Below are 25297 nucleotides of genomic sequence, written 5' to 3'. Positions count from 1 at the left end.
GGTGCTGAGTGATCCAGTCACTAAACCACTAAGCTTTAATTTTCTCTTGTGTAATGTTGTATATTAGTTCACTGAGTCATCTGCATTGGCAACTAAATCTGTCAACAAGGGTAGTGTTAGCGTATTACTATAGGACAACTGGTCTGTGAAATTATTGATGAAAGCTCCAAAGTGTGCTTAAGAATTTTATATACAGCCTGAGCATATTATATATTAATTGATCTTCTTGAATATTCATAAACATCTGCAATTAAATTCATGTTTTTGGATAAAGAACTAGAGTCTTGTCAGCTGACAGGTTAACTTGGAATAATGTGTAGCAACCTGTACAAGTAACTTTGGGAAATTTATTCAAATTTTAGGCAATTGAGCTTCTGGAGATATATTTGGATTGCAAATAAAGGAATAATTATCCTCCCTCTTGTTTTCCGAAGCATTTTTCAGCAAACCCTGTGCCTTATATTTATGCTGCAGAATTGAAGTGTACCTCAAGTCATTTTCAAAGGCAAGGAGAGTAATAGAAGTAAAGAGAATGATAAAAAGATGTAAACAAAGACAGATCTTTTTTCTGTCTTAGGAGAGTGGGTAATTATTATTAAGCCTTATTTTTGAACACGGGTTTATTAATAGTTCTACAAACTTTTTAAATGCAACATGGGAATATTAATATAAACAAATTCAAATTACTTAATTTAAATAGATTAATCTATTAATTCATTCAAAATACCTACTGTGTTCTAAGCATGGTGCTAAACACTAGAGAAACTAGGTTTTCTGGTTTTTGGATCAATCACATTAGCTCAGGTAGTTATATCCCTCTCTCCCAGAGGCTAATTAAAATAAACAATTAAATATGAAACTATAGGAGACACTATGCATTGGAATTTGAAACAAGGATTTTGACACATTTACATGAAACAAATATTAGGCAGATTTAAACAGATTGAATGAAAGCAGCAAATGGTGAATTCATATCTCTTCTTCCTGAGAAAATACAGAGTTGCATGAAAAGTAAATAGTAATAATAACAAACATGACTGCTTTTATTTTAAGCATTTATTTTAACTGACACAACAGCTCCATGTGGTTGTAATATTGTCATGTCTATATTCCCAATGCAAAAACTGAGGCATAAGAAGGCTAAGGAATTTTCCATGATTACACAACAGGTAAGAGGCTAAGATTTGAATATGAACTCAAACAACAGGGCCCTAAACTTTTCATTCTTAAACACTGTGGGATATTCTTTGCATTGGTTTTATCAAGGGAGCAAAATAATTATAAGTGATATGGAAGAAGAGGTTTATTAGAGGAAGGGCTTACTCTTTAGGCAATTGTGAAGCTGGTAAAGAATTCTACTGAACACCGGCTGTTACATCTGGGTCTGGTGGTGCACCCGGTGTCTGCAGGTCAGTAGAGGTCATTAGATGGGAAGAAAAGTTGACTTTGAAACAGGCAAAGGCAAGGACAAGTTGGCACCCGTAAGAACACACTGGAAATCTCATCTGTCTCTCACTGCCTCCAACCTTGACTATGTGGGAGCCAGGAGGAAGAACCAGTCCCCTTTACCGCAGAACTCTACGTGCTCTCACTAGGCCTCAGGAGATCTGGTGAGAGGCGGGAAAGCTGACGAAACGGCATCCTACATCCATCTTGACAACGTAATGTAAGCTGCTTCATCTTCACCTCTTAAATTACGTGCAAATAAATATTTCTTGGTACCCATGCTAACCTAGAACTATGCAGTAAAAGAACTTCTGAGAAATGTTATTCCATTTTTGCTAAGCTGTAACAGTACCAAACCACCATTACCTTCTCTAAGATAACCTTTGGAGCAAGCCCAATGATAGCACTAAATTTGAGGAAATAATGATAAACCATGGGACATATTTGGAACATTCCCTTTGGAATCGCTTCACCAAAGGAGAATATTAGCATTTGAAATCTGCTGTCCTAAGAGTCCTCAGGAAAGAGCAACAGAGTACCACTTGGGAAGAAAAAAAAAGATAAACTAGATGATAGAGTGAGCCTCATCCCGTCATCTAGTGGGGTTCTTCCATTATTTTCAGGGTCCTGGAATAAGACTAAAAAGAGTCATACAGTCATATCTGTATTTGCAGCTTAGATAAAAAAGAAAAATATATTTTTCTTTTATCCTACATTCAGCTGCTTCTAAATAGAAGATAGTCTGAAGAGAAAAAAATCACAGCACTGGTATCTAAGATCACAGAACTGCAATTTAAAAGTTGTTTGATCAGTCTTCCATTGTAAATCTGTAAGTGCTATTTTAACATAACCAAGGTGGACAATTAGGGAAATAAAGCAGAATCACTGCTAATTCTTAAGTTTATCACCTCCAATTAACATCTCTTCAATTGACCGATTTTAAAATAAAATATTCTAGAAATACAATAATTCCAGCCACAAAAGATTTACAAAGGTTGATTACATGTAGGCAGGGTCAAGAAACATTTAAAAAAGTTTTAGTAGGTAATAAACTATGGTTGTACTACTATATAATAAAGTTCATTTTTTTCTTGAGCCTTCAGTCAGCAATTGCCTGTTTCTCCAGCTTCTGCTAATGGTTTTCTCACTGCATTCTAGCCTTTGCTCAGTGATAAGCCCAAAGCCAATGTTGAAGTTTTAAAATTTTATTTTGGGAGCACCACACCTATGTGTACAGCTTTATATTTCAGTTGTCTGTTAATTAATAAGAAACCACCCAAAAACTTAGTAGCTTAAACAGTTATTTACTCTTTTTCATATTTCTTTGGGGCTGGGTTCAGCTGAGCAGTTCTTCTGCACCACATGTTGCCAGCTGGAGTCACTCATATGTTTGCATTTATCCAGGAGTTCAGCTGGGATAAACTGATCACTGGAGCATCACAATTCTATTCCAAATAGTCTCTGCAACAGAATAACTTGGAATTTTTAATTTTACTTTAAGAAACTGAAAACAGAAGTTGTTATTTTTTTCAATGCCTAGGTATGGAACTGTCAAATTATCACTTCCACCGTATTTCATTGGTTAAGGCAAGTCACAAGCCCAGTCCAGCTTCAGGGAGAGGTGAAATAGGTTCCCCTTCTTGAAAGGGGTGCAGCATGAACATACAGAGAAGGGAAGTGTGGTAGGCGGTCTATGGACTAGGAGTTAGTAAACTTTTTCTTAAAGGCAAGATTATAATCATTTTAGTTCTACAAACATGGTCTCTGTCTGCTATTCTGGCACAAAATCAGCCATAGAAAACATGTAGATTAATGTGTGTGGCTGTGTTTCAATGAAACTACATTCATAGAAATAAGCAGCTTGCCAATTGGCTATGGTTTGCCTGCCTTGCTACCATCCAACAGAATGTGAGTGCTCATATTTCACAATTTATCAACAGGAAATAAGGATATATTGATATATTTATCTCAGTTTTTTACTAACAACTAAAAAGTAGAATCATCTTAAATATCCATTAACAAAATTAAATTGTGTAAAATTATATAATTAAATTTTGTGTGTGTTAGAATTTTAAGTAAATAGTCATTCTCCCCACCCCTACTCTGTGAGCAGATAATTTCCATGCCTAATGGCTTTGAGCTTGTACATAATTGTTTTTGCCAGTGAAATGAGTGTGGAAGTGACACCATATCCATCTTGAGAAGAAGTTTTACGGGCAATTTCTATTTCTCTTCCCTGTCTTGAGCAACTTAAACTTACCATGAGAAAAACCCAGAGAGTGGCTGCTCCTCAGACTGGGTCCCAGAAGGAGGGGACATATGAGACAGTTATGGTTAGACCTGACCTACAGTCTAGCGCTGAACCCATCTCAAGTTCATATGATCCTCAGCACTGGGAAAAAATAATACATGTGGCTGCAAGCTATTTAATTTTGGAGATTTTTTGTGTGCAATATTATTAGAGTAAGTGGTTAATATTGGTAGGGACCTATTGAGCTTTATGTCATAGATAATTTATTGAAAAGTAATTTTTTTTTGTTTTTTTTTGGGTTTTTTTTTTGTTTGTTTTGTTTTGTTTTGTTTACTGAGAACTAGTTTCGAAAATATATATTTCAGAATTTCATTTTTTAAAAAGTATTTTGTACCATAATGGTTACAATGGTTGAATTTGGGTAGATGGGTTAATATGTGGTTTATATTTGCTTTTTTTTTAAATTCTTTTTTTTTTTTTCTAAAATGAACATTGCTTCTCTAACTAAAAAAAAAATAAGCCAGTGCCATGTGTATTTCATATACACTTCCCCTTCTAATTCCCACCTAAAAACAAAGAATAATGATCTTTACTTAAAAGGTAGCAAAGATAGTGGAGGTATATAGGCTATATCAGAGCTGGTAGAGTAAAAACTAACTAAATAAATAATTTGATGGTGATGACAACTAAAAGAATAATCTATCATATAACTCTCCAATTAATAGTTGTAAAACAACCAAATATTAATATTCAATTTGATATCTTCTAATTACTTTGGGGAAATATGATTGAAAATCTTGTATCGTTTTGTTTTTTTTATTCCTACAATACGTTCTCCTTTTTTAATTCTGGTAAGCTGTATCAGCAGATACAAATCTTTTTGGCTGTCTCAGAATGTGCATTTTTGTGTGTGTTCAGAGAAAGGGCAGTTTATTAAAAAAGAAAGTTTCAAGATATTCCTTAATTAAATATGGCCATAGGATAGAGTTAAGAATATAATACATAAAATCTTCTCAGTCTTCTGGGGATCTCAAATAATGTAATTTTTATTTAGTTTATTTCCCCAAAGCTATATATTTGAACAAGGGACCTTCTCTTGAATATTAAATACATAAATTTAAGTAATGCTTATTAAAAATACAGCCTCAATATTTTAAATATCTAAGTCTAGCATATATTCAAGTGTTTACAAAAAATGTATATTTTGTCTTGCATTCTGACTCTTGTTTTTATTCTTTTTTAATTTATTGTTCTTTCCTTGGGCAAATTCACTGCATTTTACCTCGGGCCTACTCCACTACATCAAGGCAAGCTGCTGGTTTCATAATGTACTACAAACAACTCACAGATGCATGAATGAACCCAAATGAGATCAACTGAGCCTAGCCAATATTATCTGACCCCCTACCTAAGGGCTTATAAATTTATAATAATTTTTAAAGGATTATTTTAACCCACTAAGTTTGAGATGGTTTGTTAAGCAGCAATAGTTAATTGATATGAACTTCTTAGACTTGTCAACTAGCCTTTTTAGGTAAAAAGTACATTAAAACATCAAACTTTCTCTTTAAACTTGTTTATACCAGTTTTTGCCATCTCAGATAATGTCACCGTCATCCACTGAGACATCTTGATTCTACTCTTTTATTCACCTCCCACCCTATATCTCTCATACCTGCAGGTCCTCTTTGCTCTATGTCTAATATATGTACTATACAATTGTACTTCTCGCCATCTCTAGTGCTGCCACATGACGTATTTAATATCCTGGAAACCCTGCCAATTTTTCCTTCAAAATATACGTAAAACTGTAGTTCTGTTAATCACTACTGATACTACCACTCTTTCTAAACCACTGTGATTTCCTGCCCTCATTGTTGTAACAGTTTATCAATAGTTACCCATGCTTCCACTTTCAGCACCCTACATTCTGTTCACAACATGACAGCCAAATGATACTATAATAAAATAAATCAGATTTTGTCTGCTGCTCAAAATGACTCATGGCTTCCCATATCATGGGATTTTTTTCACCAATTCTAAATAACAATAGATGAATATCCTTTACAACAAACAGGAATAATAGATCTTGCATAACAAGTGAAACAAACTATATAGACAGATACATAGTTAGACAAATAAAGATATATCCATTTTTTTTCCTATCATTAAAGAACTATAATTAAAGGTTTTTAATGAGGTATCAGAGTGACTCTGGCTCACATATGTTGTAGTTGGGATATCACTGTCATCCATACAGCCCATTGGGGCCTCTGTGTGAGTGTGTGTGTGAGTGCGTGCGTGTGTGTGTGTGTGTGTGTGTGTGTGTGTGTGTGTGTTATAAACATGCATTCACTATCCTATTTTTTTTAATGCAGAAATTCAATAAATGAATCTTATCAAAGCAGATTTGTTCTGGTTGATGCAAAGGAATGGTGTTGGAAAGGCAGAACATTTGCCTTCCTCTCAGCAATCAGAAGCTTCTAAAAGAACTCTCAAGAGCTTTCAGGCCTCTGGAAAACAATTTTACAAAACCAGTAACCTAAAATACAGTGAATACACATATGCATGGTGAGTTTTTTTTTTTTACAGCAGGGGATAAAATTATCTACAACCTCTCTGAGGGTCATAAAATCTTGTATTATTTATGCATTACCCCCACATCATCATAGTAACTGAGAAAAAGTTAGAATATTTTTAAATTATTTTAAAATTCAAAATTGCCAAAATGTATGTCCATTTTAACTGGCTTTATATATAAACTGACAGATGGCATACAGTAAGATTTATCTTTTGCTTCTGTCTCTAGAAGAATAACCAGAATGACAATAGTTATTTATTTGTTATAGTAATAAGACAGTCATATAATAAAAGCTGCCTTTTTACAGTCTCTTCCCCAGAACTTTACAGTTACTGTCTCTTTAGTTTTAGGTTGAAAGGGGTAAACTCTAACAAGGGTGGGGACATATCTGAAGTAGCCCTGTAGTGACAGTTCTCTGATCTTTTGACAAATCTGGCCCAGGAAGTTACAATTTAACAAGTGGAGTAGTAAATGTGGAAGATTCCTTTGAAAAATTGAATCCCTGTAGAGCAGGATTTGTAAGAACATGAAGGAAAGTTACATTTCAACACATTGTTCATTTCTTTTTCCCACAGAGGATTCTCACAGAACAATTGCAGTTTTTAGAGCTCTTTGCTTTAGTTTGAGTCAGCGGCAGAAGTCCTGCTGCTCAGCCACATTACCAGAACATTTTGAAAGGGCGTTTATACACACCAAAGTCACTTTGTTAAATAACATTCTACAATTTGGTGTTGCGAGAAAAATAAAAACTTTGAATTTAGTAAAACACAGTTTAACAATTTCAAAGACTTCGGATTTTATTTGTGTGGGAACTCGCTTTTTACTTTTCTTAATATGGTACACATCATGTATGTACCATCAGTTGTGTGCAAATATGCTCTGAGGAATTGCATATATGTAGATATTTTGTACCTTGTTAAATTGAGTCTTCAAGGTTGAATTTTTGCTAAAAACTAGACTGCATTATTTAGTGTTGCTTTGTATCTCTTAGCATTGAAAAACTTGGTACATCCTTATGGAAAATAGATATTTGAACATTGCATAAATTTCTTTTCTCAGTGCAAATCTTGGGTAAGTTCATTTCTGTGTGTTGATCATGATTTTTTCCCCAAACTCAGTGAAATAAATGTAAAATTCCACTTACATTATTTAACTACTTTTACTTCTCAATTTTCTTGTCTATAAAATATATTATTTGCATTAAAGAAATTGCCTGCTTTAAAATATCAAGAAAATGGACTATAATCTAATCCTCTTATTTTAGATAGAGTTGGCAGATACAAAGGTATCAGAAACTTCTACAACTTCCACAATAACTTCTGACACCAACTGCAAATACTGTTGTAAACCAATTCTTACTCTAACTATGTGGAGTTAGGCCAGACTCTTGAGGTTAAGGGCAATCCCCTACTAGATTGCCCTACAGGTGCCAGTCACAAGTTTGGGGATCCAGGCCACCTGCACTTCCGATCAACTGGTTGCAAATGCAGGGGTTTCCACCATCCTTTAGGTTTGATAATTAACTAAAGCAAATCAAAGAACTCATTGAAAATACTATAGTTACGATTGTAGTTTTTTTATAGTAAAGGGGTACAATTGAGAAGAAGCCAAAAGAAGAAAGATCTAGGAGGATATTAAATGTTAACTTCTGTGTCCTCTTCACATGTTTCCAGAAAACATCATGGAAGTTTCCCCAAGCTTCAAGTTCACTGATTTTATATGGTGACCCAGAGGTCAGGGAGATGGGCTGATGTGGATGGCATGATGTGGTCCCAACCTCCTAATCACACGGTTGGTCTTTCTGGTGTGGTCACTGCCCACCCTAAGGCTGCTGCAAGTGTGGCTGCCCCATTCTGTAATTATTAGTTATGGTCCTGGGCCCACCATGAAGAACAAAAGATACTCCTATCACAGGAAATCCAAAGATTCCTAGGCTGCTTCCCCACAAACTGAGGACAAAGGCCAGCCAAGTTTTTCTTTATACTGTAGAAGAGCACAAAGAAGGTAACTAGCTCCAACTTCAACAGAAGCAAAAATCCGTCCTCCCCACCACCCAACTCTGCAGATATTTTCCAGCCTCTATTTTAACCTTTTTAAATTATCTAGAAATAAGTAGAAAATGAGATATTTTATTACATTGTTTGGATAAGTATAGTCATTCTCCAAGATCTTTCTTGAATTTAGCTAAAAGCTTTCTCTCTCTTCCATTCTTTGCTTCTTGACCTCTATATATGTATATAATTACCCCTTGTGAAATGAAAATCTATGTCCATGAAAAGGCTTCTATATGTTCATGGAAGTTTTATTTATAATAGATAAAACCTGGAAACCAGCCAAATGTCTACAAACAATAAACCAATAACAATTTATGTAAAATCCATGCAATGAAATACTATTCAGCAATGAAAAGAACTGAACTATTGATAAATGACCAGCATAAATGGACCTCAAAGATATTATGTTGAACACAAGAGATCACATGCAAATTGCATAATGTATGGTTCCACTTATATGAATAATAAAAACAGGTATTCCTTGATGATAGAAGTAAGATAGAGGTTGCCTCTGAAACTAAGGAGAAAAATGGCAAGTACACAAATGAAAACCTTTCTGAGTCAGGGAATGTGTTGTATAACTTTTCTCATGTTTTGATTAAAGTGCTGTAACCAGTTGTCAAAACTCGATGAACCAAACACTTCACATTACATCTTCTGAGTAAATTATATCACAATAAAAATTAAAGTTCAGAAGCTGTGTTATTGTAATTATATTCCTTATTGTTTTTTTTTTCTCTTTTCACATGCATAAAAAACATTTTTTACTTGTATATTCCACACAGTATCACCATAATGGACAGAGATGGGATCACATCCACTTTGTTAATGTAGCATGACCCTCCCGCCTTTTCCCAACACACAGGCACACAAACCTTTAAAATCCACTGTAATTAATTGTCTCAGAAGCTAAGCCATGAAAATGTGCTGATTTGATCTCACCCCTGAAAATATGGGATTGAAACTAAGAGAATGACTGAGCTTGTCTGTATAATGGACCATAATGAGGAAACATATTCTTTAAGACTTGCTGTATTCTCTCTGGGAAATTGGAATAAGAGAGGAAATCATCTTTTAGAGAAAATGAGAGAAAAGAATAAAGTAAAGATCCAGAGAGAAGGTCTTTCTAGCCTTCTTCAGCGCTGTTAGGACAGTTGCTAAGAACTCTGGCCTTGGGAAATCAACTGTGTGTGTTTATACCTAACTTCCTCAACTTGGTAAAATCTAAATCTGGTCTCTAAATCATTATGTTTTTAGCTATAAAATTAATATTAGGATAAGAGCTAACAGCAGCTGCATAAGGTTTTGGGAGAGTTAAGAAGTCACAATGTCTTGAACTTAGTGATACATATTGCTGTATCTTAAATGTGTAAGTGCTCAATCATATTTACTTTGGCCTGTAGAATTCCTTCAATGGATTTTCATGGAAGTTGCTCTAATAAAAGATATTGTGCTCATTGATACGGGGCACACAAGACATTTAATAAGAGTTCTGCTTTGAAGAACTAACAGTAGAGTACATTTTTTGTTTGTATCAATCAAATTTATATTGGCACATTTTGAGTGATGTCTAATATATATGATATACAGGCATCATTCAAATGCTGAATAAAGCATTAAAAATCAGCAACTGTCAATAAAATGTAACAAGCAATAAATGCTTAACAACTTCTCAAAGGCCATAGATGCTGCAATTGGAAGCTGCCAATATCAAATCATACTTGAATCTCAGTCCAGACTACTTCAGTATTTGCTTTTTAAGCAACTCAGTCAACAGTAACAACATCATCATTTATTCACATAAAACAAAAAGAAAAATATTAGATGAAAGAGAACCTTCCCAGAAAAATACTAAAGCTAATCAAATGGATTATGATGAGTGGTTTCTCACAACCTTAACATCAAAATGGGAGTTTTGCATTAAAATAAAAATGTGTTCAATATTAACACCAAAATGTATTACTCCCAAATGAATGTACTGGTTCTTCAACTCAGCTGTTCTTAAAATGACTTGAATTGGTTAGGTTCTAGTCAAATGCAGCATTTCAGTTTTGTAAAATGTCTCATTTAAGTACTATGCAAACAGTGTAGTTGGGATTGTTTGTAAAGTGCTTTATCCCATCTGTTAAGTACCACATTTTACATTTGCAGAGAAAGATTTTGGGGCATGATAGTTTTCTCCAACATAAGTGTAAACAATTGAAAAACAAAACCTAAAGATTCTTTGGGAAGGAGTAATTCAAAATTTATGAAAACAAACTGAAAAAAAAAATGGCAAGATAACTCCTCCCCTTCATACAGTAAGGTTTGCTTTCAGCGAGGCAGCATTTTAATCGCTACTGCAGGCTTCAAGATGCTTTTATGCACATTTCTTATTTGGATAATTTTTCTTAACGGGAGCTATTACTATTGCTGGAACTGATCATTCAGTTATAAACCGAAAAAATTCCTAAAATATAACTAATATGGTTAGTTTAGATTTACAAACTTAAGTGACTTTAAAAATGTCTTTCTTAAATAAGGCCAAAAAGAAAACCAAAATCACAGTAAACCACTTTATCAATCACCTTTTAAAATATTGTGTGTAAAAGGTAAAAACACATATAATGAACACAGGAAATAGTAGTACGGTCCACTGCACATTGGGTGCTAATCATATTCACAACTTATTTTAATTTACCTTTTTCAAAAACTCAGTTGTGCCATGTTATGAACCTGGAATGTCTATGATAATTGAAATGTTAAAGAGGCTATTCTGCTAAATATTATTACATTTTTAACATTACAGGGAAGAGGCCAATGGAAGAACTTAGTGGTGTGGTTGTATTTAAGGAAGAGCCTAACATCTCACCTCCTGGATCAGATCAGGATTTTTGTGATTGCAAAGGTGAATCTTATATATCATGTTTCATTTTGGATTTTTCCCTAACTTTGAGATACCAATGGTTTTGCACTGAAGCATCTCTGTATCACTCAATTTTTCATAAACTTAAAAGTCAAAACTTTTAAGCAGAAAAGTAAGGAGCATTAATAGTAGGGCAGAGATGGGAAAATATCTTTGAAAAACTTGTGAACTAAAGTAATTGCTAATAACAAAATATTATAAATGTGCTCAGCATTTACAAATGCATAAATGATTTGTTTAGATAACACTTTTAGTTATATGATACAATAGACTACATAGTATCATAAATATTATAAATATTTTAAAAATCTGAATTTTAATGGCAATAATTGATATAATTTATTTTTTACATTTTCAGAAAAATCAGTATTAATTATACATCTAATTTGAAAAAATTGTGTTTTTAAAAATCTTTGTTCCTTTTGTAAGAAAGTTCCAAATACTTTGTCTGAGGAAGTGTTACTTTTTGGCTTTTGTGTACTTAAGACAATTTTTTAAAATATTTGTGTTATCAATTTTAATATAAATAAAGTTGCATAAATTGAGAAAATATAACTATAAGCAAGTTAGATCACTTTGATCTAAAACATGAAAGAATGGGATTATTGCAATAACTACTTATGGCAAAGCTAAACAAATTTTAACTAACTAAATTATTACTTTGGGGACCTTTGAGGATAGCCATATCATACTTAAAGTCTGTTTTTTTTTTTTCATTGTTGTTTATGATGGTATCACTAGGATGGAAAATTGCCAAGTAAATATTCTGGCATCTGTGGGGAAGTTTTAGTAATTTCTTTGGCTGCTTTAAATATATATCATATTCCCAAATTGTAAAGATAATTCAGTTGGCTGAAGCTGTGGCTTGTGATTTTATTTTGCACCGTAAAATTTGTTAAAAGATGTCCTGTGCTTAAATTATTGAATTAAAGCTATTGACTAAGAGCAGTTTACATAGAAAATTAACTGTGGAATATACACGTGTATGCAAAATTCATTTGAAATCACATATAGAAAATCTGAGGATATAAACTATAGATGTCAAATAAAGTAAAATCATGTAGAATATTTTACATAAATAATTAAAGGAGTATTAGTTTAAGCAAAATTATCCAGAATAGTTTCAAGAGAATATGAGGTTAAATAACTGTAACAAGGAATATACTTTTAAAATGTAAGAGAATGAAAGTACTTGTAACTGCATTTTGCTACTAGAGTCTTCTGCTTTTTGTATTAAACACTAAAATAAAAAAATAATTTTGAGAGTTTGTTGTAACAGGTGATAGACACATTAGCTGACAACAATGCACTGTTTTAGAATATCAGTTTCTGTTTCCTACTTGATGGAAGGTGCCAATTAATCACTTGCTTTCTACTATTGAATGTCAATGCCAGGTTTCAATGACAGTGGACTTCTATTATACAAAGTATAAATTTGTCCTTATCATAAAGCAATGATGCAAATTATCACTAGCATTTTTTTTTCCCTCACTGACTAACTCAGAACTTCTTTTAATCACCTTCTTTTATCCCTATTGGTGAGGGACAGATTCTTAAGTTTATGGGGATGGCCAAACATAGGACACCTGATACTGGAAAGATGAGACAGACAAAAATTTGAGTCACATATACCCGCCCAGAAGAAGGGGACAACAGGACCTTTGGGAGGCAGGGTTTGTAGTATCAAAAGGATGGGGTACCCCTCAGTTCCTGTGAGAGGATGAGATTAGCTAGTTTGAATAATTCTGCAGGTTGGCAGGGATCAGAAACTGCTACTCAGAGATAAGCAGGAACTGTACCTGGTTCCTTTGATAAGGAGGACTATCTGACCAGATGATATTATCTATGGATGAAGAGTGGAAAGGGGAACTTGTGGTAAGGCTATTCAAGACTCTCTTGGTTTTACCAGTTGTCAGAGAGCACATGCTGTTTAGCCTTTTTTGCCATCTTCCAAATACTAAGCTGATTTCTACATTCTAATTCATTCATTTAATTTGAACACATTCATGGGGAATTAAAATAATTTTCACTGTTGAACACTTTTTATGGAAAGAAAACTATATAATTTCTATAAATTTCTATAATTTGTATAATTTTTTTAATTAGCAATGGAAATTATATAAAGTCTTGCATGAAATCAATGTGAATATGTCTATTTTCTTGCAAATGCTATTCTTAGAAACCAAATGGTGATAATAAAATAGGTTTCTTATTTTAAAATGAGGTTCATATGCTGATACCTCGGTTGCCATGGATGTTTTATATAGCCAGTCATCAAGTAGAACCCAGCAAAAGGTGGACTGTACATAACAGAAACCTTCAGTAGTAAATTTACCACTTTCTAACTCTGCTATAAATACCTCCAGCTGCCTTTCATCCCCTCAGTCTTGACCAAGAAGGGCAGCTGCATCATCTGCATCTGGAGCTGCTTAGGAAATTTCAGAAATTGAATATATTGATGTTTCAGACCACAATGAACCTTTCTTAGATGAAACAAAATTTAGACAGTTTGGAAAAAGAACTAAATGTGCTGAAAAAAATCTTATAGATGCTTCAGAAAAATTTTGCAACAAACCTTAGAAGAGCTATGAGACTTTCACAGTCATTCACAGAATATAGGTGAGACTACTACAAATTTCCTTAAGACCTCATTTGCAAGGAGCACCAGTGGAGTTGAGAAACCGAGCATTTCTGGAAAACATACTGAAATTCAGTCTTTGCTTACCCTTTCTGAGAGCAGTACAGATAAAGAGGAAGAGGACTTCTGGCAAGGTCAAGTAGTATTTAACGACCATCTGCTCATTTATTTTTTTCCATTTTGTAACCAGAATAAAGCAAAACTACTGAAAAAAGTAACCAAATGATTACTGTGTAAGGGCAGAGATTTTGATTATTAATGTTGCTGATATTTCAAGGCTAACAGATTAATAAAAGATTGACATTAGGAAAAAAGGGGGGCAGGTGGTTCCCATCAGAAATGCCAAGAAATTCTCTGTTTCTCTTAAGGATTAGGTAAATAGTATCATTTGGGTCAGATGGGGAGACCAGAGAACTAGTCTTAAAGCTGTGTTTGGATAATTCTTTGTATGCAGTATGCTAGAGATCAATCACATTAACAATGAATCTAAAGATGTTTTCTCTATTTTATAAAAAGTTTGAAGAGAAGCATCTTTTTTGTATGTGGTAACCTTTGTGATACAGGAAAAAAGAGTGGATTCTCTGTCTGATGTGCTCAAATGACCATCCCTGAGACACTGAGGTTTCAAAGAGAGAAAGAGTTTATTACTTGATGCAAATCAGGTAATAAGACAGCTTATTGGCCTAAAATTCTGTCTCCTGAGTCTAGGAAGTTCAAGGTTTTTATGGATTCTAACAAGGGGAGATGAAGTCATTACAATTTCAACAGCAAGTGTAAGCAGAAAGGGAGAGAAACAGAGTTACCATCTGTCGGAAATAAAGTGGTACCTGTAAGGGAATAAACGCTCTCTCGGTTCTGGAGGAGAAAAGAATTTATTTACAATCTTGCAAGATGGGGCGTCCAGCCAAACACGCGGAAGGCTGGCGCGCCAGAGGAAGACAGTGGCGATCTTTAAATCTCCTACTCCTAATTCGCAAGTCCCTCCCCTGTTTCCCCATTGACTGGGTACTACAGAGGTTACAGCCTATCCGAGAACACTAACTAATTCATCTTTTGAGATTTTAATTTGTACAGCCAATCCCAGAGAGCCAACTAGCTCATTATTGAGATTTTGAACTGATTAGCCAATCCCCCCCCAAATTTTTATTTATTTATTTATTTTTTTTGCTGTGAGTTCCCACCTTTGATACTACCTCATGTCTCTTTACATCAGGCAGATTCTCTTCTCTTTGTCTGGGGCTTGTTTAAACTGGTTTTGCCTCCATTTCCCTTATTCCATGCTGTCTCTATGTGAAAACGAAACTTATTCCTTTCTTACAGATTCCCTCCTCTTTCTTTTTAAACACTTTTAGTTTTCACATTTTAGATTCTCAAATTTGCTAAGAGCTTTTTTACATTTCTCATCATAGGGATCTTTCTTATTTTTGATTCTAGTGGTTTTGATGGGTTTTTGAACTAGCCTTTGAGCACACGGGATTATGTAGCACCCAGCTGTTATAAAATTTTGGCTGGAATGATAAGGAAAATTAAAATAGATGTTGCAATTTCTTTCCATTTCTCGAACCTATTTTCCAACCATTCTATGAGTGGGTTGTTAATGCTAGAATTCTTTTTTAGTTTCTGAAATAAGGCTGTTAAGCCTTGTAGGGCTTTGGTGATAGTTTTATTAGGTGTGGTATTATTGGGGATGAATGTGCAACAATTTCCCCCAACTATAGCACAGACGCCTCCTTTTTCAGCTAGCATCATGTCTAGGGCCATTCTGTTTTTCCATGCCATTCGGCTAGTGGCATCTAACTGTTCTGCTATTTCTTTAATGACATTCCTGGTATAGTTGATAAATTTTACCTGATGATTGACATTTTTATTGATGGTGATTCACCAGAATAAGGACGATTTAAATTCTGCAGCTAATTGATTTTTAGCTTTAAACTCATTAGGAACTTTCTGGGGAACCCCTATACTATCTACAAACATTTTTTTTTTTTTATTGAAGGAACTAGGTACACTTTGTACATTTTTTTTTTTTTTTTTTCTCCTTTGCCTTGGGTTGGTACCTTTTTATTACTTTCAAATGCCAGGGTAAATGAGATAGCCAATTGAACCAGAGCACAGGTTCCTTCCCACCTTTCAGGTAGTGTTGGCCAGAGGATGCCCTTCCCACAGTACCACCAGAGGTCTGCTCGGGGTATAGTTAGGCTGGAGAAGTTGCCAGTACTATCCTTGCTCACATTCCACACCTGTGTACACAAAGCCATGGTACCAAGATCCTGGAGCCCTTCTTCCCATCTGGAGAGACAGGCAGAGTGGTTTCCGGGACCAAGGCGAGACGCTGGTATGGCTTTGACACTTCCCTTCTGGACTGGAGGGAAAAGGGAGGACAACGTACTACAACTTTCACCAGGAGCAGCATTTTGAAAGAGGAGTGTTATACATTTAAACTCCCTTTCATGCTTTTTTATTCCCAAGGGGAAGGGCATAATCTGAACAGTGGGTTGTTTGGTTGTACAAGCATAACAGTCACTTCTGTTTAGACTCTGGATGGTATGTTTGCCTCATTCTACCCAGGCATTTGTATTTCCATAACCTGTCTCTATTTCTGTGGTTTGCTTTAAGTCTTTGGCCTTAAGTATTCTAATGACCTTGGGGTCAATTTGAACTGGAGAGTTAAATTCTAGCCAAGTTTCCTTTAATGGTTTTTCCTTTAACCTGGGTAAGACCCATCCCTCATACTGTGTGGTCCACCAAGCAGTGTTTCAAGAATAACAGGGGTTAGGTGTCTCATAAGTTATACTCTTAAATGTTTGCCCCCGAACAATCTTGCTTTCTATTTGAACAGTCTGCTTACATAAATGCTTATATTCCTCCCTTAGTTGTTGCTGATGTTTTAGATTTTTACAGCTCATTACTTGACAAACATCAAATTGTACAGTTTGAGATTTTAAGCCTTTGACTACACTTATAACCAGCTTAGTAGAACCTGTTACTTCTTGAATATAGAACATTATGATCAGTCTAAGCAATTTCATCATTAAGCTATACACAGAGCACAATGCAAACATAGGGTTTAATCCAGCCCTTCCTCCCTCCTAGTATGTTCTTTCAACTGTTGCCTATTTAAAGTGATCCTTAGGGGATCTGAGGTAGGAGTCACTTTCCAGGATTCAGGTTGAGTTGCTGGATACTTATCGTCTGGTTCAGGCACCGGTCCCTTCACTCGTGTGTAATGAGTCCAGCCTCTTTCTGCCGTTCGGACTGCCGTCTCAGTTGTCAGCAAGACTTGATAGGGTCCTTCCCAGATCGGTTGAAGTTTGGATTTTTTTTTTTTTTTCACAACTGGATCAGAACCCAGCTGCCAGGCTGATGTCGATGGGCAGCAAATTCAAGAGGCGGGGTCTGAGCCAGCAGTCCACGGTGCCTGAGAGATGATAAAGTAGAAGACAAGGCCAGTATATAATTCTTAAGAAAAAGATCCTTTGTGTCTAGGGAGGGGAACTCTCCAGTCCTCCTGGGGAAAGGCAAACCAAAAAGCATTTTATAAGGGGAAATTCCCAGTTCTTTTCTAGGGGCAGTCCTGATTCTTAGTAGAGCTACAGGTAAGCACTTGATCCAAGGTAACTTTGTTTCCAAAACTAATTTAGAAAGATGTTTCTTTATGGTTTGATTCATTCTTTCCACTCTCCCAGAGGATGGTGGATGCCAGGGAGTGTGGCAGTCCCAAGTGACACCCAGGCTTCTCATGACATTTTGCAACACATGGGAGGTAAAGTGACTGCCATTATCAGAGTCCATATTTTCCACTAACCCATAACGGGGAATGATTTGTTCAAGGATAACTTTAGAAGTTTCCAATGCTGTAGCTGAGGATAGAGGGTAGGCTTCCACCCATCCAGTGAGGTGGTCGACAATTACCAAAATATATTTTAAACGACCGATTGGTGGCATTTCAGTATAATCAACTTGAATGCTCTGGAATGGTCTCAGGCCCGGCTCTCTTCCCCCTTGTACCTGTTTTCTTAAAACCTTTTTATTAATTTTTTTGACAAATTATGCACCGCTCACAGATTTGTTTAGCAACTGTATAAAGGCCTACATATTTAAATTGTTTAAGTACTACATCACACATGGCTTGTACCCCCCAATGACTCCCCTGGTGTAGGACTGCTAATATCTCCCTCATTATTTGTTTATTTAACATTTGTCTGCCATCTGGGAGAAACCATTTCCCCTGATCATTTAAGGTTGCTCCTAACTGTTTCAACTCTTTTACTTCTTTGGCAGAGAATGTAGGGACCCTAAATTCCTTAGGGATAGAGGGTATTAGGACCATTATTTTTAAAGGGGGGTAGAGAGAGGCCTCCTTAGCCTTTTCATCAGCCAACCTATTGCCTTTTGCCTCAAAAGTAGGTCCCTTCTGGTGTTCATTTATATGCACCACTGATATTTCTCTAGGTAAGAGTAGATTGGTTAATACTTGTTTCACCAATTCCCCATGAACCAGTTCTTTTCCTTTGCTATTGATTAATCCCCTTTCTTCCCAGATCTTTCCAAAGGTGTGGACTACCCCAAAGGCATACTTAGAGTCAGTGTATATTGTACCATCCTTTCCTTCTAATAATTTGAGGGCTTGATTTAGTGCATACAATTCACAAGTTTGAGCTGACCACTTATTGGGCAATCGGCTAGCTTCTTTTACTTCACAAGTTATTCCATCTACAACTGCATAGCCATTGTGCCTTTCTCCTTCTAGGACTTTGGAGGATCCATCTATGAACAGTCTTTCCCCCGAGTGCAGGGGAAGATCCCTTAGGTCAGGTCGGACTCGAGTTTGGTATTCAATTAGGTCTAAACAGTCATGCTCAGGGGTCTCTACTTGCTCAGGCCCCTTCCAGAGGAAGGAGGCCGGGTTTAAGCTATGATCTGTTGTTAAGACCAAATCATCTTTTTCCATTAGGATTGCTTCATATTTTAAGATTCGAGAATCAGTTAACCATTTCCCTGCCCTTTGAGACAGAATAGTTCTCACTTGATGAGGAGTACTAACTACTAATGCCCCTCCAAAGGTTAATTTCCTGCTTTCTTCTACTAAAAGGGCAGTTGCTGCAATGGCTTGAACACACCCAGACCACCCCCTAGAGACTGGATTTAAAACCTTCGAAAGGAAAGCCACTGGCTTTCTTTGGCCTCCCTAGATTTGGGTTAGGACCCCCAAAGCTGTTTCCTTATCTACTGTAACAAACAGGTGAAAGGGTTTTTCAAGGGAAGGAAGTGCTAGAACAGGAGCTTGCACCAATGCCTGCTTGAGTTCATTTAATGCCTTTATTTTCACTTCCTCCCATTCTATCTTGTTAGGCTCTTCCTTTAGTAATTTTTGGTATAGCTCTTTAGTTCGAGATGCAAAAGGATCTATCCACAATCTACAGTACCCTACTAATCCCAGGAATTTTCTTAGCTCTCTTTTTGTTTGAGGAAGAGGCAACTCTACTATGGCCTGGATTCTTTCTGGATGGATTTTTCTTTTTCCTTCACTTATGAGGTGGCCTAGGTACTTAACTTCCCTTGCTACAAATTGCAGTTTACTTTTAGATACCCTTAATCCTTGTTCCCCTAAAAAGTTCAGTAGATTTTTCGTAGCTTGAGCCACCACTTGCCTTTCTTTACCTGATATTAATAGATCATCTACATATTGCAGAAGGGTGATTTCAGGTGGGACTGGAAATTTTTCCAGTACCCTCTCTAACTCTTGCCTAAAGAGATTGGGGGATTCCGTGAAACCCTGAGGTAAGACCATCCATCTGTATTGCTGCTTTCGCCCATTGAAGGGATCTTCCCACTCAAAGGCAAACAGGTCTCTACTTTCTGGATCAAGGAGACAGGCCCAGAAGGCATCCTTTAAATATACTACACTAAACCACTTATGATGGAAGGGAATTTTACTCAGGAGAGTGTAAGGATTAGGAACTACAGGGTGTCGAACCTGGACAATTTTATTAATGGCCCTTAGATTCTGCACCATTCTCCAGCTACCATCTGGTTTCTGAATGGGGAGAATGGGAGTATTAAAAGAGGACATACAGGTTTCCAAGAGTCCATCTCGAAGGAGACCCTCAATGATGGGTTGGAGTCCCTGTCTTCCTTTAAGAGGAATAGGATATTGTTTCTGGCACACGACCTCCCCTTCCTTTTTTAACTTGATTTTAATTGGGGGAATTTGCAACCCTCCCCTGTTTCCTTCTTTTACCCATACCTCCTCCTTAATGTCTTTTTCATTTTCTTTAGTGAGCAGGGCCAAAACCTCAATCCGTCCATTCCTTACCTCTAAATCCAGTCCCATAGGTATTATTAGGTCTCTTTTTAATAAATTACTCCCAGCTTCTGGGATGTGCAACAAGGGAGCTATGATTTGATTATTTTCCCAACAGATGTTAGTAGGTTCAAGAATGGGAACTTTAAATCCCTCCCCTTTTACCCCTGTGACGGTGAGGGAACTGCCAGAGAGCCTGGCCCCCTTTCGAAGATGATTTACAGAGGAGCAAGCTGCTCCAGTGTCTACTAAGAATGTAATTTCCTCTTGATATGGGCCCACCTTTAAATTTACTAAAGGCTCCCGGTGGGCTTCTGAGATGAGGAGCCTCTGACTCTCCTAGTCTTCAAAATTCATTAGCGGTATAACTCGACCCTCCTTCTGTAAGTCTGGGCACTCCCTTTTGAAATGGCCAGGCTTTTCACAATGATAACACCCTGCAGAGTTCTGCATTTTCCTTGCTCCTTTGTTTAATCAGCCCAGCCCCCTCCCCTATTTCGCCTCTGTCTGCATCCCCCATTTCCTGTTTCTAATCTTTTCTTGACCAAGTGGTCAACAGTGGTTATCATGACTTTAGCCTGCTGCTTTTGTTTTTTATCCTCCCTTCTTAAAATTTCTTACTTCTGCACTCGTTAATGGGGCATTTACATACCCGACTTCCTTTGGCCCCATAGGCACCTCCCTCAAGGGGTAAAGGGATTTAACGGGGTGATGTTCCTTTACTCTCTTTCCTTCAAGAGTTTTTGGGAATGGAAAATTCTGTACATCCTTTTTGCACTGTGTTAATTCTTTCCTCAACCATTGATGGGTCATATCTGGTGGGGCAGTTGGCGCCGATGGGCCTCCTGATTCCCCTGGAACCTGTGTGGACCTTATTAGGTCCTCAGACTCTAACAATCTCTGCCCTGGCGGAGGAGGGGAATAGTAGGGAGGAGGAAGGCTTAATAAGGGGTCCCAGGGTTTAGATTCTACCAACTCATCTTCCAAGTTTGGGTTTTTATCTTTCACAGGGTAAAGGGGAGTTTTTTGTTCTTTAGCCAGCACGTGGCATAATCAGACTCCTCCTTAGAAAAGGGTTTCTTCTCATTAACATAAATTACAAGGTTGGCACAGAGCCAGTCCTCCTCTGTCCCATACTTTGGCCAGAATACGTCTGGCGGTGAAATGCTTTCTTTAGTCCAAATGTAACAACAATATTTAATCATTTTCTTTTTGTCCTTTCCCTTGGTCCGATCGCTATCGGTCCAATATTTTAACATCCTACCTAGTGGGCTATCTGGAGGGATGTCCCCGAGGGACTCTATAGGTGCCCCCTTTTCTTCTTCCCTGGCCGGCCAACTGCCTCTATTTCCCATCCTGAGTCTTGTCTGGGCTTCTTTCTCTCAGTTCCTTTCGCTTCGTCTGTCTCTGGCCCTTTCCCTCGCGGGAGAAGGGAACCGCAGATTGAGACCCCGCACTCGCTTCGTGCAGTATGTCGCACGTCTCAGTCACACACAAGCAGCTCCAGACTCATCAGGAATTCCCGACCACCAAGGCAATATATTACTTTCCTTACCTTGGTCCGTGCACGGAGTTGCCTGGTCAAACAGAGGCAAGCCCTTTCCCCCTTTTCTCATCCACAACCGGCAGATCCAAGCGTCTGGTCTCAGGCCCTTTAGCTGCCAGAGATGGGCCCCCAATGGCGGAGTCCGAGACCGCTCAATCAGCGGGGCGCGCCTTCCCTTTGTCCACCTCGGGGGTCCCCCTCTGAAGCTTCGGATCCCGGACGAGCCCCCAAGTTGTCGGAAATAAAGTGGTACCTGTAAGGGAATAAACGCTCTCTCGGTTCTGGAGGAGAAAAGAATTTATTTACAATCTTGCAAGATGGGGCGTCCAGCCAAACACGCGGAAGGCTGGCGCGCCAGAGGAAGACAGTGGCGATCTTTAAATCTCCTACTCCTAATTCGCAAGTCCCTCCCCTGTTTCCCCATTGACTGGGTACTACAGAGGTTACAGCCTATCCGAGAACACTAACTAATTCATCTTTTGAGATTTTAATTTGTACAGCCAATCCCAGAGAGCCAACTAGCTCATTATTGAGATTTTGAACTGATTAGCCAATCCCCCCCCAAATTTTTATTTATTTATTTATTTTTTTTGCTGTGAGTTCCCACCTTTGATACTACCTCATGTCTCTTTACATCAGGCAGATTCTCTTCTCTTTGTCTGGGGCTTGTTTAAACTGGTTTTGCCTCCATTTCCCTTATTCCATGCTGTCTCTATGTGAAAACGAAACTTATTCCTTTCTTACACCATCTTAGAGCAACTATTGGCAGAAACAATTTACGAATGTAAAGGAGTAAAACTGTGCTGGAACTAGTGAAGGGTTGGTTCTGAGCTGATTCCAGTTCCTCTATTAGCTTATGGGATTTGCCCTTACAATTATCTAAAGTAAAGAAACAAACAAGCAAACAAAAACAAACAACAAATGGATGAAGGGAGCACCAGCTTTTGTAATCACAAAGGAACAAGATAAAGACTTTTATAATCATTATCAGAGATCATAGCAGCTGGGTCATAGTTCAGAAATTTCAGGTATTTTACTCTTTCTACTCTAATATACCAGAAGAAAAACAAAAAAGAATATTTATATAATGATTCAGTAGTGATAATCATTTGTTAAATCCTAACCTCTGTCTTACATTCAAATGGGAGGCTTTGATAGGTACCATAATGAGGCTCATAAATTACCCTTTTCTCTGACACTCTTCATTATACAGGCAGTAAAGAGGCAAATCCAAGTTCCTTTTCTAACCTTAAAAATATATCCATAATGTAAAATATGAATAAACAAATTATATTTATTTTAATTATTCTTATTTAAATATTTTTATTTACTAATGAGTCTATTTACTTACTATATATATAGAAACATACATATATATTATAATACATATTTACTATATATTACATTGTATAAAGTATCGAGACAGTCATTCTCTTTTAGAAGAGGCAGTCTTATATGTTCTCCAGTAGTATGCCTGTATAGTAATTATTTAAACAACTTCCTAAGTTTAATTTCAAAGTTAGCATAATGCTTGATTGTCCCCAAGAGTTGTTTTGTGAAAAGTTAAATACACATTCAACATAGAAGTTTTCACCTATGTTTGTAGCTAATGTCAAAAATGTCATTAAATCTTAATGTTAAAAACTATTCTTTACAAATTTGTACCATATTTAACATTTTGCATTATTTTACAGCATGTATATATTCTACTTTAAATTGTGTAATAGCATATGCTGTGTTTTAAAGACACATATTATGATCCAATGGCTTCATCATAGATTATAGCAATTCATTATTAGTTTGTAGCCATAATTCTGAAAGCAATGCTTTCTTTTCTGAATGACTGTTATTGGGTATGTGAGATTAGTTTTAAACAGTTCAGTCTTGGCTGAAGATGACACAAGAGGTAGTAGAAAAAGAAGGGTTTAAGTTTGAAACTGTACAAGAAACACTGACTAGTAGCCAGATTGAATAAAAATTTAAATAACCCAACCTGTAATTTGCCAGCATGTCAGGCTCTCTAATTTATTGCAGTTAGGTTTGTGTGACAGTGCAAATTGATTTGATAATTGAGGCTAGACACCTTATACCATATAGGTGTACTTTTGTAATTTTGGCAACTGATGTATGGTTTTATTACATAAGGCCAGTTAATAGTGTTTCTGGAAGTCACTCAGCACCTCTAAAATTGAAAAAAAAAAATTCATTCAAATTTCAAATATGTTCTACATTTTAGTTTTTCCAAAAAAAAAAGGTGCAAACATACAGTTGAAAAATCCCCTTCATATATTACAATGGGATAAAAGAGTTACTAGCATATGCAGTTGATTGCTGCTGCAGAAGTAAGGATATATGGGGTCATCTTTAGAAGAAGAATAATTTATATTCTATCTAATCATTTTTTAAGTTTATTGATTATGTTATGTACAAAGAAATATTTCAAAAATATCTTTTACATATTTAAGATTTAAGTGAGAGAATATATATTTGTGTATATAAAACACATCTGTATATAATTTACATATACACATATATACAAATGAGAATAGAATATAAAATATTGTTTGTATTTCAAAAATATATGTTAAAGTATAATATATCATATTATATATTTATATTATAAATAATCTACATATTATATATTATGTTGTACATATATGTTATATATTCTCATATATATTCTTCTCTCATGACTACATATATGTGCCTGTTTGTGTATGCATGTGTAATAATAATGAAAATATATAAAACAAATTATTAACTTTTTTTTTAGTTGGATGGGATTAGAATCAGAAGAAGGGAAGGATACAGATATTTACTTTATATACTTGTATTCCTTAAATTGTTGTAAGGGGAAGGTTTTTATTCCATAATTTAGAAATGAAGTATTGTATCAAAGAAAGCATTTTTTCCAGTACTGTAGTTTTGAAGTGCTATGGTGCTTCTGAAAAATAGAAAGTCTTCCCTCCAAAGTGTTCTACTCCCCACACCCCATTAAACTTGTTACTCATTCCTTCTGTCTACTCACACACCATTTAGCAAGCTGAGTTATTCTCTCTCATGGTTTGCCAGATCACTTACATATTAGAGTATGAGGTCATTTATGAAGTAGTAGCTGGACATTATGTTATTTAAGAAAACACTAATTAGCAGAAAATTCCTGTAAGAATAATGGAATAGGAGGAAGTTTCTATGCCTGTACTCATATTCAATAATAACTCAGCACAAAATAGAATATTAAATACATATATATGTCTATTGAGTTAGCAGTATTTATGTAGAAGGGAACATTGGAAATAATGTGGTATTTTAAATATGTGCAATTATCATATTTATATAACTCATTCAGTACTGTTTTTGCTTTTCAGATTATTATAGTCTCTCTCCCCCTTAGGAAATTATAAATGATGTTTGTAAAACAGAGCTAAGACAGGTTTTCAACTCCAGACCTGCCTTTGCTTTGAATGAGAACAGTGGATCACATTGTTCTGATATTAGCAGCCATTCAAATTCCAGGTGAATGTTACTTGATGAAAACCTGATTGGTTTTTATTAACTAAAGAAAGACTAAT

The sequence above is a fragment of the Choloepus didactylus genome, chromosome 2, assembly GCF_015220235.1.
Source record: "Choloepus didactylus isolate mChoDid1 chromosome 2, mChoDid1.pri, whole genome shotgun sequence".
Lineage (NCBI taxonomy): Eukaryota > Metazoa > Chordata > Mammalia > Pilosa > Megalonychidae > Choloepus > Choloepus didactylus.
The sequence above is the reverse complement of the archived record's forward strand: the minus strand, read 5'-3'. Positions refer to the sequence as shown.